General features: G+C 36.2%; 1 pseudogene; it reads left to right on the forward strand.

Moving 5' to 3' along the window:
- The window catches only part of LOC140507878 (DNA replication licensing factor MCM2 pseudogene), an 82,780-nt pseudogene extending 66,440 nt beyond the window's left edge, over window positions 1-16,340 (forward strand).
- Window positions 16,341-18,087: the final 1,747 nt, after the last annotated feature.

Consider the following 18,087-nt stretch of genomic DNA (forward strand, 5'->3'; position numbering starts at 1 on the left):
ATTTATGAAGACAGAAGAACTTAAATGGAGGGAATTAGTCGTTAGAGTCAGTAATAACTATCCTCTTCTTGCACCTCATACATAATTTTATTTGCACATCTCTTCTGCTTATCTCATCTTACTTATCATGTAATACATTTCATTATATTTATTTGTGCATGAAAATTATTCCTCTACTGACTATAAGTTGTATGAAGGTGGCAACTATATTGAATTCCAGATTCTTTTGTGCTCCAGCTCTTTTTCCATCCCATTTGTCCCTTTAGGTTAAGTATGATCTTTGGGAAAAAAAAGAAACCTGCCAAATTGCTCTTTAAGTTGTATTATCTGGCATTGCAATTGATTAATGCTAAAAACAATGACTTTGCGGGGGGGATCTGTGTGTTTATGTCTTGTTGGAACTAAACTAGAAATTTTTCAGGTTAAAAGCTACAGCTATTTTCTATTGATTCTGCTATATCTACACTACCCATACAATATGATATGGACAGGTAATATTTATTCAAATTTCACAAATGCTTATTAAATGCCCACTGTGTGCTAGGCATTGTGCTAGCAAGGACAAAATTTAACTAATCCAGGGTCTTTTCCATCATGGAACTTACAGACTTGTAGGAAGATACATAAATCAAAACCTATGATGCAAAATGCATAATTGTATAGGAGAGGCAGCAGCAAAGTCCTAGTTGACACCTCAGAAAGAAAGATCAGAACTGAATTAGGAATCAAGAAAGATTTCAGAAAGTAGTTAGCTTTTGAATTGGACTTTAATAGATGAATGGGAGTCCACTTGATTTGCTTTTGCAAAATCTGAATCTGGCAGAATTAAACCTTTTTTTGGGTATCCCATACATTTTTTGTGATTGATTGTTACTAGTGTCTTTGAAATATATATATACTTTTTATCTTTACAAAGGATTCTGTTTAGATACTCTTTACTCTAACTCTTCAACATATTAGAGCACACAAAGAGGGCATAAGATACTTAGGATTATATGTCGTTTTTATGAGACAACACTCAGAAGACATCTACTGTCTATTCCCAAATTTCCAAAACGATGAGTTCTTTTTTGATAATTTGAAAAAACCCAGGAGGTAGAGTGTGTGGGGGACTTGAAGAGGGGTGTTGTGGTGGTGACATGAAGAAATGATAAGGTAGTCTCTAAAATTTGCCAATTTACATCAATAGATATGATATTACATTCTCAGAAATGCAGTTGACGCTGAGACTCCAAGTGACAATTGTCATGAGAAGATATAAGCTATATGAACAGTATAGTTTCTTGGAAGAGGCAACGTGTTTGAAGTCAAAAGACCTAGTTTCAAACCATAGGTCATAGATCTAAAGCTAAAATAGATCAACTTAGAGTCCATCTCCTTTGACTTCCTTTTTTTTTTAGATGAGGAAATCCTTGCTCTGCAATTTGCATCTATGTGACACAAGACAAGAGATTTAACCCCTTTGAGTCTCAGATTCCTCATGTATGAAAGAATACATTTGAAATATATGACTGCTAACACTCTTTTCACTCTAAATTTATCATCTAATGACTTGGCAACCTTCACCTCTAAGAAGGGTTAATCTTGTGTCCAGTCTATACAGCAAAAAAATGAAAAATGAAGTTAGTGATTGATTAGTACTTTGGACCTATGCAGACAGCCAAAAAATAATAATTCAGGCAAAATCTATTTTATTTTGTTATTCAGGTGTGCATTTGCCAATTTCATAAGTTGTTGCAAAATTTAATTGAATCAACACTCCTACCTTCCTTTTAAGATGCAAGTATCACTTCTTCCAAAAAGCATTCCCTGCTTGCGCTAGAGGGCTTATCTAAAGTATATATATCCCCAGTGCACAATGAAGGTTTCTACTTACTGCAATCATTTAATGAATATCTGCTTAATTTTAATTTTGACTCATATTTCCTTTTTACAAGACACACACTGGGAGCATTCATGTTATCACTGTGGATGCTTTCAATTTTTACCAGCCATCTTCATAAATCCACTAACCACAAATGCCTACACTTGTCTGACAACCTTTCTACATACTCTGAAAATCTCTTCCAAAGAAATCTTTCCCAATATCTTATAATTGCTATTCAAGACATTGTTGTATCTGATTTTTAAAAAATTACAGATAATGATGCCTGAGTCATCATCTTCTCATCTTCCCATACTCACAGACAGAATTAAGTATGGCTACTAGCGGTTTACAAAGAATATTTTGAAAAATGTGGTAAAATTTCACTGCCAAACCATCTGTTACGGGAGCTGCTCCTTTTCATAGAAAATATCATGCTTATCTCTCTGTGTAGCAGAACCTGAACAATATCTATGAAATAATGTACAACCTCCTCTTCTGCACTGGTTTTAGAGTGAGAAAGCAATGACTGTTTGAACATTTTTGAGAAGCTTCTTCTACAGTACAAATAACACACATTGTCCCACTTCTTCTCCTGTATCTTCTAACATGTCAGCGGCGTCACATAAAAAAGATCAAGTTGGTTACTTTGTGCTTGGTGCTCTGTCTACCTAACTTAAAAGGATTGCTATAATATTTGAAATAACATTGCAGAATCTCCACTTTAGAAGAAATCTTGGAGGTCATCTTGGCCAAAATGCTTGGAACCAAGAATTTCCTCTATAAAATTCTGAGCAACATTCACTCCTCTTCTCTTTGTAGAGGTCTACTAGGAGCTCTGAATACCTACAAAGTATTTCATATAATTTTTAGTAGCGAAAATGTTTGTCTTTTTCCCTTAGGGCAAGCAGACAGTGCAGGAACTAGAACACTGGACATTGAGACAGAAATATTTGTGTTCAGACAAATGACTTATGAGCTGTGTAACCCTATGAAAGTTGCATAACCTCTGTTTACCTCAGTTTCTGCTCTGTAAAGTGAGGAATATAATAATACCTGCCACCCAGGGTTATTGTGAGAATAAAGTGAAAATAATATACGTAAATAATTTTAACCTTTAAGCATTATATAAATGCTAGCGATTGTGATTATTTTATGAAGTCAATATTTTCTTCTCTCCAAGGTCAGTTGAACAGAGCCATAGAAATACAATCTAATCCCTTCCCATGTAGCAAACCTCAAAGACAAAGATAGTGAATTCAAAAGTCTTTTCTCTTCAAGAGTAATGCAGATAATTTGTACTAGCTTGATCTCTAGACCTATGTTATCATTAATTTATCTGTATCCTCACTGATGTGACCTGTGGCCCAGGGCCCAGGACCTGAGTTTAGAAGGATAGAGTTCAGTCCCCAGAGCCCACTACTCCCCAAGTGATATTTGTAACTCATTTTACTCTGACTTAGAATTCCCTCTGGGAATCTCAGAATAGAATTCATGTCTAAATCTCTACATGATTAAAATATTCTCCATTTGCATTTATATTCAGCACATATTTAATATAGAGAAGACTTTATTTTATCCTACAGACAGAATGTAGAAAATGCAAAGACCTACAACCAATAAATACTCTTCCTTATCCAGTGAGTCCCCCATCAGTCAATCCATATATAGCATGAAATAATCAATATTCTGGTAATTTTCCTTTATATACTCTCCAGCTTACCTATGGCCTTCTAAAATGTGGTGACTACAACTGAACACAAAACTCTTGAAGTTTTTTTTTTTACCATAAAATAATACAAAAGGGCTGCCTTTTTTTTTTTAATTTCTGGAACCTATGCTAGTGTATTCAATATAGATCATTTGGCTACCACATTAAATTTTTGACTTCTACTAAGATTGCAGTTCATAAATCTTCCAAATAACTTTTTAAAATATATTACCATCCAGCCATACCTCCTCTTTTTTGTATTTATGTAGACTTTTTTAAACCAAATATAAGACTTAGAATTTTTACCCATTAAATTTCTGTATTTTTATTTACTGCTGTGTTCTAGCCCAGGGCTTTACTTGTGGGCAAACTATATCCCACAAGTAAAATCTAGCCTATTGCCCATTTATGTATGGTCTAAAAGCTAAAAATGTTTTTTATACTTTTAAATAATTTTTTAAAATTTATTTGTTTCATGGGTCATTCAAAAACAGGCTGCAAGCCAGATCTGGCCCCTTGACTGTAGTTTGCAAACTACTGTTCTAATCTGTTGAGATTTTTATTTGTTTGTTTCCTGAATTTATCGTCCAATATGCTAGTATGTCTCCTAGGTTTGGTCACATGAAAATATGAGAAAAAAAATTATTCGTGCCTTATCCATATCATTGATTAAAAATATGGTCAGATAATTAGATAGCTCCATTTAACATTTCCCTATTACCGTCCATCAATAAATCCTTTGGTTAAAACATTGTCAATCCATTAATCTGTAGTATCTTTCAGCCCATATATCATCATTTTGTCCACAAGACTTGTAAAAGCAACTGTCAAGTCACAGATTCATTGATGAATTGAATTCTTGGAAAATGTGCACAGGATGGGTACAAACCAACTGCCATGTGTTTTTTTAGCAGAAAGGAAGAGTTTTGAAAGAGAGAATTGTGATGTAAGACCTTCAAACACAAAAGATTTCATAGGAAAAGTGTCTGGAACATGGTAGTCACTTAATAAATTTTTCTTGATTAATTGATATTTCAGTTGAGATTGTTTTGCGTAGGTGAGAATTCAACAAGTAGTAGAGAGAAAAAGGATTATAGGTATAATAAATAGTGTTTGTAAAACAGACATGAAAGTATAGGGCATGTACAGGGGATAGGAAGCTACTAATTGGGTTGGACTAGAGCCATTAATGTGGGTAAGGGAACCAATTTCCTAAGTTTTGAAGACTCTAATTCATCATTGCCTCTTCCTTTTCCCTCCTCAATCTTGTATCCAAATACTGATTCTGCTATATCTGTCATAACAGTCCTCTTGTCCTTCATTGTAGCACTACCCTGTATCAGATCCTCATTCTCACTACCTCTCATGTTGACCACTATAACACCCTCTTAATTGATACTCTTACCTCCAGACTCTTTTCTCCAACAATTCTTCTCAAAGATGTAAAAAAATCTTCCTAATGAATAGTTTTGATTATACAATTGCTCACAAAATATTTGTGGTTCCATATGACCTTAAGGAGAACAGCTAGGTGGTAGAGTTGATAGAGTGCTGTGCCTGAAGTCATGAAGGCTCATCTTCCTGAGTTAAATCTGATCTCAGACATTTACTAGTTATGTCATCCTGGGCAAGTCACTTAACCTTATCTGGAAAATGAGCTAGAGAAGGAAATGGCAAACCACTCCAGTATCTTTGTTATGAAAACCTCAGATGGAGTCAAATAGACTCTTCTTGAGTCAGACATGACTGAACTCACAGTCATTTGAGACCCTCCACATCTTGATTCCATTCTACAACTTCAAACTTATTTCATAGCACTAACTTCTGCACATTTTATATTCTGATTAAACAGATCTAAGAGCCATATCCTGACCATAAAATGTAATCTCTTGCTTCCATACATTTGTAGAATCTGATTAATATGAACTAAAATATCAACTTTGTTTTAATTTTAATTTTTCTTGTTAGTGGATGGAAATATTTCTTTCATGTTGTTGTTACTAGCTTTTTAAGCAGAGTAATGACATGGTTACATTTGTGCATTTGTCTGGCAGGGTGTAAGGATAGCATGTGATGGATGCAATGGGGGCAAGAACTGTAGTGGCATGATCTGTTAGGAATCTACTGTAATGACCTGATACCTCACCCCATACGCTACTTTGCCACCCTTTTAACATTTGTTTTCTTTTGAAAAATAGCCCTTTAATCACTTTTCCCCACTTAGATGCTTCCTTTCAAACATGTGCAACATATTCCTATTCAGCTCCATATATCTTATGCCTCTTTCTCCTCTACCATTACTTGGTAAGGGTATTTTGATTTATTTTTCTTAGTAGGAAGCACATTTGAGAAACTTTGCTTTGTCTTTGTGGTCCCTTTCAAAGAGAGCCAGCTTTCAGCTTTCTTAGAATTACATTTTAATACCTACCTAAGTAATCCTAAGAAATTTTAAGTGACTTATTTCATATATATATATATATATATATATATATATACATTTCATATATATCTATATATGTATCTACCTATACATATACATATAAATGCACACATACATACATAAACACACACACATATAAACTGATCATACATGTTGCTGATCATGATATTCAGCTCAAAGTCCTAATTAATATAGTGAAACCACAGAACTAAGACCCTAGAACACTCTACCAGGGTCACATTTGTGGAAAACCCACACTATTACTTGAACACCTAGCATTAGACCCTCTGAAATGGGCTATTTAATTGCTATTTAGCTTAATATCTATTACCAAGTAATTATAATTTCATTATAATGTTCATTTCTGTTATAGCTCCATGCTGTGTTATGAAATTTAATCAAAGAATAATTTGAATTCGTGTGGTAACATTTCTGATTATCACCTCATAATTAAACATTTGATTCAAAAAGATTTGAAAATACTAAAAAAAAGTGCTTTTTCATAGAACCTTCCTTTGTTCAACTAAAGAAAAAAAGGATTCATATCAAATACAGTAATGATCCAGGATATATTTTAAACAAAATTGTGAGCATATTGTGTGTTTACATGAGATTCTACAAAAAGATTTGAGATTTAGAAATATTTAGTTTGAAAATATCAAGTGATGTTTTCAATGTATTCCACACACACAAAAATAATTCAGTGCTTCCTTTTTCCTAGATACATGATCCCAATCTCATTTCATCAATAAATTGAAAAGTTTGAGTGTTTACATTATCCATTAAATTGTTTTTTTTTCAATGCCTTGTTATGTTACATATGCTATGGTAAAACTGCTTGGGCTTTTTAAGTGGTTGTTCAATTTTATCAACAATTCTTGTAATTCAAAGTTCAGTGCCAGATATGAGAGACACAAACAAAAACTCTTAAATACCATTTTTAGTTTCTATAGGATCTATTGGAATTATTGAGAAAAGAATCTGTTCAACCAAGTTTCTTGAACTACAGAACCAGAAGCCTCCCCAGGATAACTTGTTTTTGAAGGTTTGAGTTACATTTTTTCCATTTATGAATCATTTATTAGTTTTAGTGGGGGTATATGAGGCAATGTCATATAGTGGAAAGATCAGTAAGTGTAGAGTCAAAAGAGCTAGGTTAAAATCCTATACCTACCACTTGCTAGCTAAGTGAGGTTAGACAAGTCACTGAGTCTGTTTCCTCACCTGTAAAATGGGAATTATTAGTCATACTACAAATTTCATAGGGTTGTTATAAGTATCAAAGGAATTAATAAATATAAAATATCCCATAAATATAAGCCATTATCGGCAAACATATGCATTCCTTTATCATTTTATTTTATTATTTATTATTGTAAGGTTTATCCCCTTATTTTCTTTCTTTTGTTTTAAATTCATCAATTCTATTTGATAAGTATATATTGGTTGCTTATTACAGGATCTCTCCTTTCACCCATGTGTAAGAACTTTTCCCACATTATCACCCAAACTTCAAAAAATTGATTATACACCCACCATCACCATATGCCAGGAAGTCATTTAGGATTCAGTGATAAGAAAGTGTTAGGTGTTACTAGAGGGAATGTATTTCTACCTCCATCCATATGGAGTTATTTGTTTTACACTTCCCAGTTATACCATAAGACACATTAAAGGACATTCTATCTAATGTGCTGACTGCCAAAGAATCTTGTAAAATGAGCCTTAGAAGTTTTAATTCATTATTTAACTAGGGTATGATATGATATGGTTGTATCTTTACCAAACAACACTGATTTTGACTGAATTCATTAAGACAATTGGAAAATATTTAATTCAATTTAAGATAACTGTTTATCAGAAATATTCCTCTCCCATGTATAGCCCAGAAGAAGAAAATTTAAAATGAAGGCACTATTCTCTTTTTTCGTTATTTTAAAAGAAGTTTTTATTGTGTTTTGTTTTATTTTTTTACATCACCATAATCTCCCTCTGTATACCTCCTTTACTCTCTTGAAGAGCCATCCTACATAACAATAGAATTTTTAAAGAAAAAGTTAAAAAAAGAGGAAAAATCAGCATCACTCATGAATAGATTGAAATAACCTAAAAAAATGTGCCTTGTGCAACATTTATGGACATTTCAGTTCTAATAAGGAGTATGGTAGGAGCATTTTTTCCTGTCTTTTATTTTGAACCATGCTTATTCTTCATATTTTTGCAACACTCACTTTTAATTTTTTGTTTGTAGTTCTTTCCATTTAAACAGTTTTAATCTTCATGAAAACTGTTTCATTTGCTCTGCTTACTTCACTCTGCATCAATTCATGCAGTTCTTTCTCTGTATTCATCCTTCTCTGTATTCATCACATTCATCTTTTCTTCCAGCACAGTGATGTTCCTTTATGCTCAGGTACTATAATTTATTTAGTCATTCCTCAAAAGGCAAGGGATGCCAACTTCAAGCAGTCTTTTTTCTTCAATCAGCTCCAGGAAATCCATCTATGTTTTCTTCCTACGTGAAATTATTAAGCATTCCAACCCATATATGTTTTTTATCTCATCTCAGACTCCTTTTGTTTTATCAATCTGTGCTCAATCTAAATCATATAATTTCTGTATCACAAGGCAGAATTATTTTTATTTGAAGAACAGTCCATTAGGAATATGTAGAGGTGATCATATGTAATGGCAAGCTTTTGCTGTTTTTGTTTTGGTATAAAGTGCCTCTGATTGAATAATGTGAATAAAAAAGATCTTCCTCACCTATTAATGGGCCTGCTAAGATTTGTAGGAAGGCCCACACCTTTCATTACTGAGACACTGGTTCTCAAGAGTTGTGATGTCCTTTGGCTCTAAAAAATGTATAAATACTCTGAGGGTGAAGTTTTACTCTGAAGCTTAGTTTTTGGTTTTGTGTGCCAGATGAGACTGTGGGGAACTTCTAAGCAGCCTCCAGGCTTTGAAAACCCAGATGCTGGTGCTTCCCTCTCTGGTAACTATGTATATATGGTCTAGCAGTTGCATCTGTCTGTTGAATTGTGATATATGTATTGCTTACTGTCAGACAGTTTGGAAGTGCTGTCTGCTCATTTAGATTTGTCTGTATTTTCTCTGAAGTTCAAGGTGCTGACTTTTTCCACGGAATTAAGTGAATGATATATATGCTTGATTAAAGTGAATGTTGAGCCCTTGAAAGTTGCTTTCTAAGAACCTGTGACAACAACCCCTCACATGCATGTCAGGTGCTTACTGATACATCATAACAAGTATCCATTGGATTCAAATATGAACATTTCATCAATCATTAATTGGACAGTGTACGTTTGTGGTAGATTTCTAATGTGGTGCCTGACAGATTGCTTTCACTTCATGAGAGGTCTCTTGTGACAAAGTGAAACACAAGTAATCATCCAATGGTCTCTTTTGAAAGCATATGCAACCTTTCACATCTCTAGCACCATCCCTATTTTTCTATTACAACAAAAAGATAACAGAAATATATCTTTCTCCCTCCAATCTCCTACTCAATAGGAAAAAAAACAAATTTCTTGTAGCAAATATTCATTCATATATACACTACTTTTTAAAAAAGCATTTCACACAGCAATTCTTAACACACTATATCCCAGCAAATGCAACACCAAAAAAATTAGCTTGATAAAATTGTTCACATTTTTAATATTTTAAAATATTCACCTACATTTTAGTGATTGAGCTGAATAAACTTCTGAATCATCTTGAGTCTCCCAATGTCCATTGATTCAAAACGAAAAGGAGACTTAAAAGGTCAGTTTTCATTTTTAATATATACATACAGATATATAAAACAATGCATATGCATTAAAATATTCACTTATGCATTTTATATATTATGTGGTATAACATACAGTATATATAGTATATTATACATAATGAAATGCATACATATACATACATATAAATTCAATAAGCATTTTTAAGTACCTACAATGCTTTCTTTACAATAGGAAGTAAACTACTTTGGGAATGTAGTTCAAGGAGTTGGAAGATGAGCACTATCAAAGGTATAAAAGACAAGACCCATCCATGAGAAAAGCTTGTGTTACCCCTGAGAATATAAGATAAAGACTATGTTCATGAAGCAACTTGAGATCAAATCTAATGTATCAAGCAGCAATTTGAAACATTAGCCCTCCCCATTGTGACCCTATGGACTCTATGATTCTTTTAACCTTAATGCAATACCCGCTTTTTGTGATTTCTTTTTTATTGAGTCCTGACCCAGATCATGCCACTATTTGATCCCTACCAGATTCATGCCTCTTGGTGAGGCTCTGGGCATCGTTTCATCCCATGCTGACCTTGCCTTCCTTCTCTCAGCTTAGACTTCTTTGGCTTCAACACAAACATCTAGCCAAACAGTCTTCCATTGGAACTTTGCTTTTTGGATTGTTTGTTGAACTTTGACTTTGAACTTTCACCCATTCTTGAAATATGATCATCAGCATCTGCTGGCCAGATCTTTTAATGGGAAATTCATTTGGATTTAAATGGTTTTTTCCAGAAGGAAAATAGTGTGATACAAATAATTTCATACTGTAGAACAGAGGGGGAGATATTTTGCTCTTGAGAGATAAGATAACAGAGAAAGCTTATTATTTAACTTAGAAAGTCATAGTACTGAATTAAATGGGAAGAACAGAATTTTATAAAATATACTTCTTTTATAATAAGGTAGCCAGATTATTTGAAGACAAAAAATCCTGCCTATGACACAAATGGCTCTCTGGAGCTTGAGACAAACAGAAGATTGAGAGGTCAGAGAAATGCCAAGAACAGTCAGTATTTGTGGAGTCCTTTTAGCACAACAGTCTCGGGGTATGACATAACAACTTGTGCGCTTGCTGTGGTCATTGCCATTGTTGCTGCTGCTCTGGGCTCAGGAACATGATGAGATGGAAAGACCAAAGTCAGGAAGACATAATTTCAAATCCCTCTTTTGACACTGGTGGTATCCTCTTTAAGCTTTTATTTCCTCATATAGAAATGGAGATAATTTGTTAGGCTTCGTGTTACTTCTAAGGCACAAATTATATGATGGATGAAAAGTACTTTGCAAACATGAGAGTGAATGTCCTATATTATCTCATATAAAGGAAACTGGCAAGGCCTTACAGTTTGAGCAGGAGTAACATTTGTTCATCAGTTTGTTACGTCTCCTTTTTGGTATTTAAGAAAGCATATGTGTTCCTTTTCAACAAAATAAATTTAGGGGGCAGAGCCAAGATGGCAGAGTAGAAGCACAGACCTGCTAGAGCTCTTCTCCCAAACCCCTCAAGAATCTGTAAAAAATGACCCTTAACAAATTCTGGAGCAACAGAAACCACAGAATGACAGATTGAACCAGATTTCCAGCCCAAAACAATCTAGAAGGTCAATGGGAAGGGTCTATCACTCCAGTTTGGGAGCAGAGCACAATTTGGTCTGGGTCCAAATGGAGCTGGAGTAGGCCTTAAGGGACTGAATTGCTGGAGACTGCTGTGGTTTCTGGACTTCTCAACCTATAAAAGTTAAAGATAGCTTCAAAAGGTCAGTGGGAAGAGTCTCTCACTTGACTGAGAGGGGAGCATGACCTGGCTCCATCCCAGTCTCAGCCCTGGCCCCAATCCTGGCCCCAACCCCAGGGTTTCAGCAGCCAATTCTGAAATGGAGGCTGTTTCTGGAACTCTCCACCTAACAAAAAGATCAAAAGTCACATAATTGGCTAGGAAAATGAGTAAATGGGGGAAAAAGACACAGACTACAGATTCTTACTTTCTCAGTGAAAAGGTATTTTATTTTTTCTTCCATTTTTTCAAACATTCATTTGTTTTCAATTTTCAACATTCACTTTCATAAGTTTTAAATTTTCTCCCCACCCCTCCTCCCTGGCTCCCTAAAACAGAAGGCAACCTTATATGGGCTCTATACATGCATTCTTTTATTTTTAATGCATAATTTGTTTTTATTTTTTCAGTTCTCTATATTCACTTTCACAAGAATTTGAATTCAAAAATTTTCCCCATTTCTCCCCACCTCCCACCCCAGCATAGCAGGATACCCCTTCCTTCAGTTTGTCCTCCCTTCAATTACCCACGCTTCTCCCATTCCCCTTCCCCTCTATTTTCCTGTAGGGTGAAATAGATTTCTATACTCCATTGCCTGTATATTTTGATTTCCAGTTGCATGCTAAAACAATTTTTAACACTCATTATTAAAGCTTTGAGTTCCATATTCTCTCCCTTCCTCCTCATTCACCCTCACAGAGAAAACAAGCAATTAAATATAAAGCCATACATGTGTAACAATGAAAAGCAATTCCATAATATTTATGTTGTCAAAGACTAACCACACTTCCCTCTGTCCTATCCTGCCCTCTATTTATTCCATTCTCTTCCCTTTCCCCTTTCCTTCCTGCAGGGTAAAATAGATTTCCTTATCCAACTGAGTGTGTGTTATTCCTCCTTAAGCCAAATCTCATGAGAGTAAGGCTCACTTATGTCTTTTCATCTCCCCCCTCTTCCCCTCCATTGTGAAAAGCTCTTTCTTCCCACTATGAAATGATTTGCTACATTCTAACTCTCCCTTTCTCTTACTCCTAGTATATTCCATTCAAAAGTAAAATTCATTTTATTTTAGGTAATGTCCCTTCATTTTCAGCTTACCCTGTGCCCTCTGTCTATATGTGTATGTGTATATACATACATATATATATATATGTGTGTGTGTGTGTTTGTGTGTATACAAACATACACCCATGTCCATATACATACCTATGCATATACAATATACACATACATGCATACCCATACATACCTACATAAGTATATGTATGCATGCATGTATGTACACACATATATATGTATATTCCCTCTAACTACCCTAATATTGAAAAAGGTCTCATGAGTTACAAATAACATCCTTCCATGTAGGAATGTAAACAGTTCAAATTTAACAAGTCCCTTATGGTATCTCTTTCCTGTTTACCTTTCCATGCTTACCTTGATTCTTGTATTTGAAAGTCAAATTTTCTATTCAGCTCTGATCTTTTCAACAAGAATTCTTTGGAGTACTCTATTTGATTGAAATTTAATTTTTCCCTCCGAAGTATTATGCTCAGTTTTGCTAGGTAGGTGATTTAAATCCTATCTCCTTTGACCTCTGGAATATCATATTCCAAGCCCTCCTATCCCTTAGTGTAGAAGCTGTTAAATCCTGTGTTATCCTGTTCATATTTCCATGTTACTTGAATTGTTTCTTTCTGGCTGCTTGTAATATTTTCCCCTGGATCTAGGAGCTCTGGAATTTGACTACTATATTCCTAGGAGTTTTCTTTTTGGGATCTCTTTCAGGAGGTGATGAGTGAATTCTTTCCATTTCTGCTTTACCCTATGGGTCTAGAATATCAGGGCAGTTTTCCTTGACAATTTCTTGGAACATGATGCCTAGCCCCCTTTTTTATCATGGTGTTCAAGCAGACCAATAATTTTAAAATTATCTCTCTTGGATCTATTTTCCAGGTCAGTTGTTTGGCCAATGAGATATTTCACATTGTCTTCTACTTTTTTCATTCTTTTGATTTTGTTTTATACTTTCTTAGTTTCTCATAAAGTTATTAGTTTCCTTCTGCTCCATTCTAATTTTAAAGAACTATTTTCCTCAGTGACCTTTTGGACTTCCTTTTCCATGTGGCCAATTCTGCTTTTTAAAGCATTCTTCTCCTCATTGACTTTTTGAAGCTCTTTTGCCATCTGGGTTAGACTATTTTTCAAAGTGTTATTTTCTTCAGCATTTCTTTGGCTTTCTTTTAGCAGGTCGTTGACTCACTTTTCACAATTTTCTTGCGTCACTCTCATTTCTCTTCCCAATTTTTCTTCCACCTCTCTTATTTGATTTTCAAAATCCTTTTTGAGCTCTTCCATGGCCTGAGACCATTGAATATGTTTATTTTTGGAAGCCTTTGATGTAGAAGCCTTGACTTTGATGTCTTCCTCTGATGGTATGCTTTGTTCTTCCTCATTCAAAAGGATGGAAGAAAGTACCTTTTCACCCAAAATGTAACCTTCCATGGTCTTACCATTTTTACCTTTTGGGGGTATTTTCCCAACTAGTTGCTTGATTTTTGATTCCTTTGTCAAGTGAGGGTATATCACCCTAGGCTTCAGAGGTTTTGTGCAGCTTTCCTCTGAGATATCTCTAGGGACCTCTAAATTCTCAGTTCCTCCAAGGTGGCACAATCAACAGAAAGTAGTTTACTCCTTTCCTGGCCTGTGCTCTTGTCTGTGAACAACCACAAGCACTCTTTTCTGCCCTGGAACTATGAATAGAGTTCGTTCTCCCAAGCCACCCCACCTCCACCGCACCAGTGCACTTGGGACTGAGACCCAGATCACTACTTGATTCCCTCAGGGTCTTTAGGCTAAGGGCTCCAAAAGTGGACACTGCTGTTGCATTAGCTGCTGTGGTCCTGGGGCAGAGTCTGGGACCAGACCATGCTCCTTTCTCACCCAGATGAAAGAGCTTTCTCACTGACTTTTGAAGCTGTCTTTAGCACTTATGGGTTGAGAAATCTAGGAACCACAGCTCCTACCTATGATTGTTCTGAGCTCTGTAGACTTCTCCAGTCCTGTCCATGCCATGTGGCCCAGGCCATTCCAAGCCTAGTGCGATAGACTTTTCCTATTGGCCTTCCCGGAAGTCTTGGGCTAGAAATCTGTTTCATTTTATAGGTTCTCCTGATCTTGAATTTCTTTAGAGTCATTTTATGGGTATTTCATGGGTTATGGAGGGAGAACTAGCACAAGTCCATTCTTCTACTCCTCCATCTTTCTTCTGTACCCCACATACATTCTTATTAAAAACATTTTCCCATTAGTCATGTTGCATAGAAAAATTAAAGTGAATGGGAGAAAGTACGAGTACAAACATGGCAAAAGAGAAAATAGTCTACTTTATTCTGTATTCCAACTCCATAGTTCTTTCTCTGGATGTAGGTGGCATTTTGCAACATGAGTCTTTTGGAAATGTTTTAGGTCCTTGCCTTGTTGTGGAGGATTGAGTATATCAAAAACAATCCTCACAACTGATGAGGATGTGAAGACTATCATTAGCCTCTCTAAGGATCAGCAAATTGTAGAAAAGGCCTTTGCTAGCATTGTCCCCTCTACGTATGGACATGAAGACATTAAGAAAGGACTTGCCCTGGGTCTATTTGGAGGAGAACCCACGAAGGGTCTAACTGAGCCATCTTCACCACTGGCCAGGGATCCTCAGCTGTGAGGCTCACAGCACATGTCCAGTGGCATCCTGTTAACCAAGAATGGACCTTAGAAGCTAGGACCTTGGTTCTAACTGACTGACGGGTATGCTTGATTGATGAGTTTGACAAGATGAATGACCAGGACAGGACCAACATCCATGAGGCCAACAGAGCGTCTCCATACCCAAAGCGGGCATCATCACCTCCCTTCAGGCCTGCTGCACCATCAGTGCTGCTGCCAACCCTATAGGAGGACAGTGTGATTCCTCATTGACCTTCTCAGAAAATGTCAACCCCACAGAGCCCATCATCTCCTGTTTTGATGTCCTGTGTGATGTGAGGGATACTGTTCAGGATGAAATTCTGGCCCTTTTTGTGGCTAGCAGTAATGCTAAACACCACCCTAGCAATAACGAGGAGGAGGTACCCAATGGCAGGACACTGGAACCAGCACTGCCTAACCTTGGAGCCCTTACTTCAGGAGATAGTGAAGAAGCACACCATCTATGCCAAGGAGAAAATCCATCCAAACTCAACCAAATGAACCAAGATAAAGTTGCCAAAATGTACAGTGACCTACAGAAAGAATCCATGGTCAGAGGTAGCATCCCCATCATGGTTTGCCACATTCGATCAATGATCCAAATGACAGAAGCCCATGATCACATTCTCCTTTGGGACTATGTGCTGAAAGGTGATGTCAGCATGGCTATCCAGATGATGATAGAGAGCTTTATCGACTCCCAGAAATTCATCATCATGTGCAGTATGCGCAAGACCTTCACCCATTACTTATCATTCCTGAGAGATAACAATGATCTGTTACTATTCATCCTAAACATCTAATGGCAGAACAGGTGATCTACTAGCACAACTGCTAAGGGGCCAAGCAAGACACCATTGAGGTGCCTGAGAAGGACCTAGGGGTCAAGGCTTGTCAGATCAACATCCACAACAGTGCTATTTTTTTTATGACAGTGAACTCTTCAGAATGAGTAAACTCAGTCATGACCTGAAATAGAAATTGATTATCCTGCAGTTCTAAGACCTCAGGACACTGTAACTTATAATGCACTTTGCTTTTGGAAGGTTCAGTCAATGTTGAACACCCTGTTTGCTTTGTGCCTTAGGGAAATTTCACCTAAGAGTTTTGGTAAACCATCAATGGACATAGGAAAATGGTGGAGTCCTGTTGCTCAGGGTTCAAATACCTTAATTTGGATTTGTTCTGTTTTGTTGTTTTTTTTTTTTAATTATTTAATTTTTAACATTCATTTTCACAAAATTTTGGGTTACAAATTTTCTCCCCTTTTATCCCCTCCCCCCCCCAAACCCAAGCATTCTAATTGCCCCTGTGACCAATCTACTCTTTCTTCTATCATCCGTCTCTGCCCTTGTCTCCGTCTTCTCTTTTGTCCTGTAGGGCCAGATAGCTTTCTTTACCCCTTTACCTGTATTTCTTATTTCCTAGTGGTAAGAACATTACAGTTGATCCTAAAACTTTGAGTTCCAACATCTTTACCTCCCTCTCTCTCCACCCCTTCCCTTTGGAAGGCAAGCAATTCAATATAGGCCAAATCTGTGTAGTTTTGCAAATGACTTCCATAATAGTTGTGTTATATAGGACTAACTATATTTCCTTCCATCCTATCCTGTCCCCCATAACTTCTATTCTCTTTTGATCCTATCCCTCCCCATGAGTGTTGACCTCGAATTGCATTCTCCACCCCATGCCCTCCCTTCTATCATCCCCCCCACCATGCTTGTCCCCTTGTCCCCCACTTTCCTGTATTGTGAGATAGGTTTTCCTACCAAAATGAGTGTGCATTTTATTCTTTCCTTTAGTGGAATGTGATGAGAGTAAACTTCATGTTTTTCTCTCACCTCTCCTCTTTATCCCTCCACTAATGAGTCTTTTGCTTGCCTCTTTTATGAGAGATAATTTGCCCCATTCAATTTCTCCCTTTTTCCTTCCAATATATTTCTCTCTCACTGCTTGATTTCATTTTTTTTAAGATATGATCACATCCTCTTCAATTCACTCTGTGCACTCTGTCTCTATGTATGTGTGTCTGTGTGCATGTGTGCATGTGTATGTGTGTACTCCCACCCAGTTCCCAGATACTGAAATGTTTCAAGAGTTACAAATATTGTCTTTCCATGTAGGAATATAAACAGTTCAACTTTAGTAAGCCTCTTATGACTTCTCTTTGCTGTTCACCTTTTCATGGTTCTCTTCATTCTTGTGTTTGAAAGTCAAATTTTCTTTTCAGCTCTGGTCTTTTCATCAAGAAAATTTGAAAATCCTCTATTTCATTGAAAGATGATGTTTTCCCCTCAAGTATTATACTCAGTTTTGCTGGGTAGGTGATTCTTGGTTTTAGTCCTAGTTCCTTTGACTTCTGGAATATCCTATTCCATGCCCTTCGATCCCTTAATGTAGAGGCTGCTAGATCTTGTGTTATCCTGATTGTATTTCCACAATACTTGAATTGTTTCTTTCTAGCTGCTTGCAATATTTTCTCCTTGACCTGGGAACTCTGGAATTTGGCCACAATGTTCCTAGGAGTTTCTCTTTTTGGATCTCTTTCAGGCAGTGTTCTGTGGATTCCTTGAATATTTATTTTGCCCTCTGGTTCTAGAATCTCAGGGCAGTTTTCCTTGATAATTTCATGGAAGATGATGTCTAGGCTCTTCTTTTGATCATGGCTTTCAGGTAGTCCCAAAATTTTTACATTGTCTCTCCTGAATCTATTTTCCAGGTCAGTTGTTTTTCCAAGGAGATATTTCAC

This window comes from Notamacropus eugenii, chromosome 5 (genome assembly GCF_028372415.1).
Source record: "Notamacropus eugenii isolate mMacEug1 chromosome 5, mMacEug1.pri_v2, whole genome shotgun sequence".
NCBI classification, from domain to species: Eukaryota; Metazoa; Chordata; class Mammalia; order Diprotodontia; family Macropodidae; genus Notamacropus; species Notamacropus eugenii.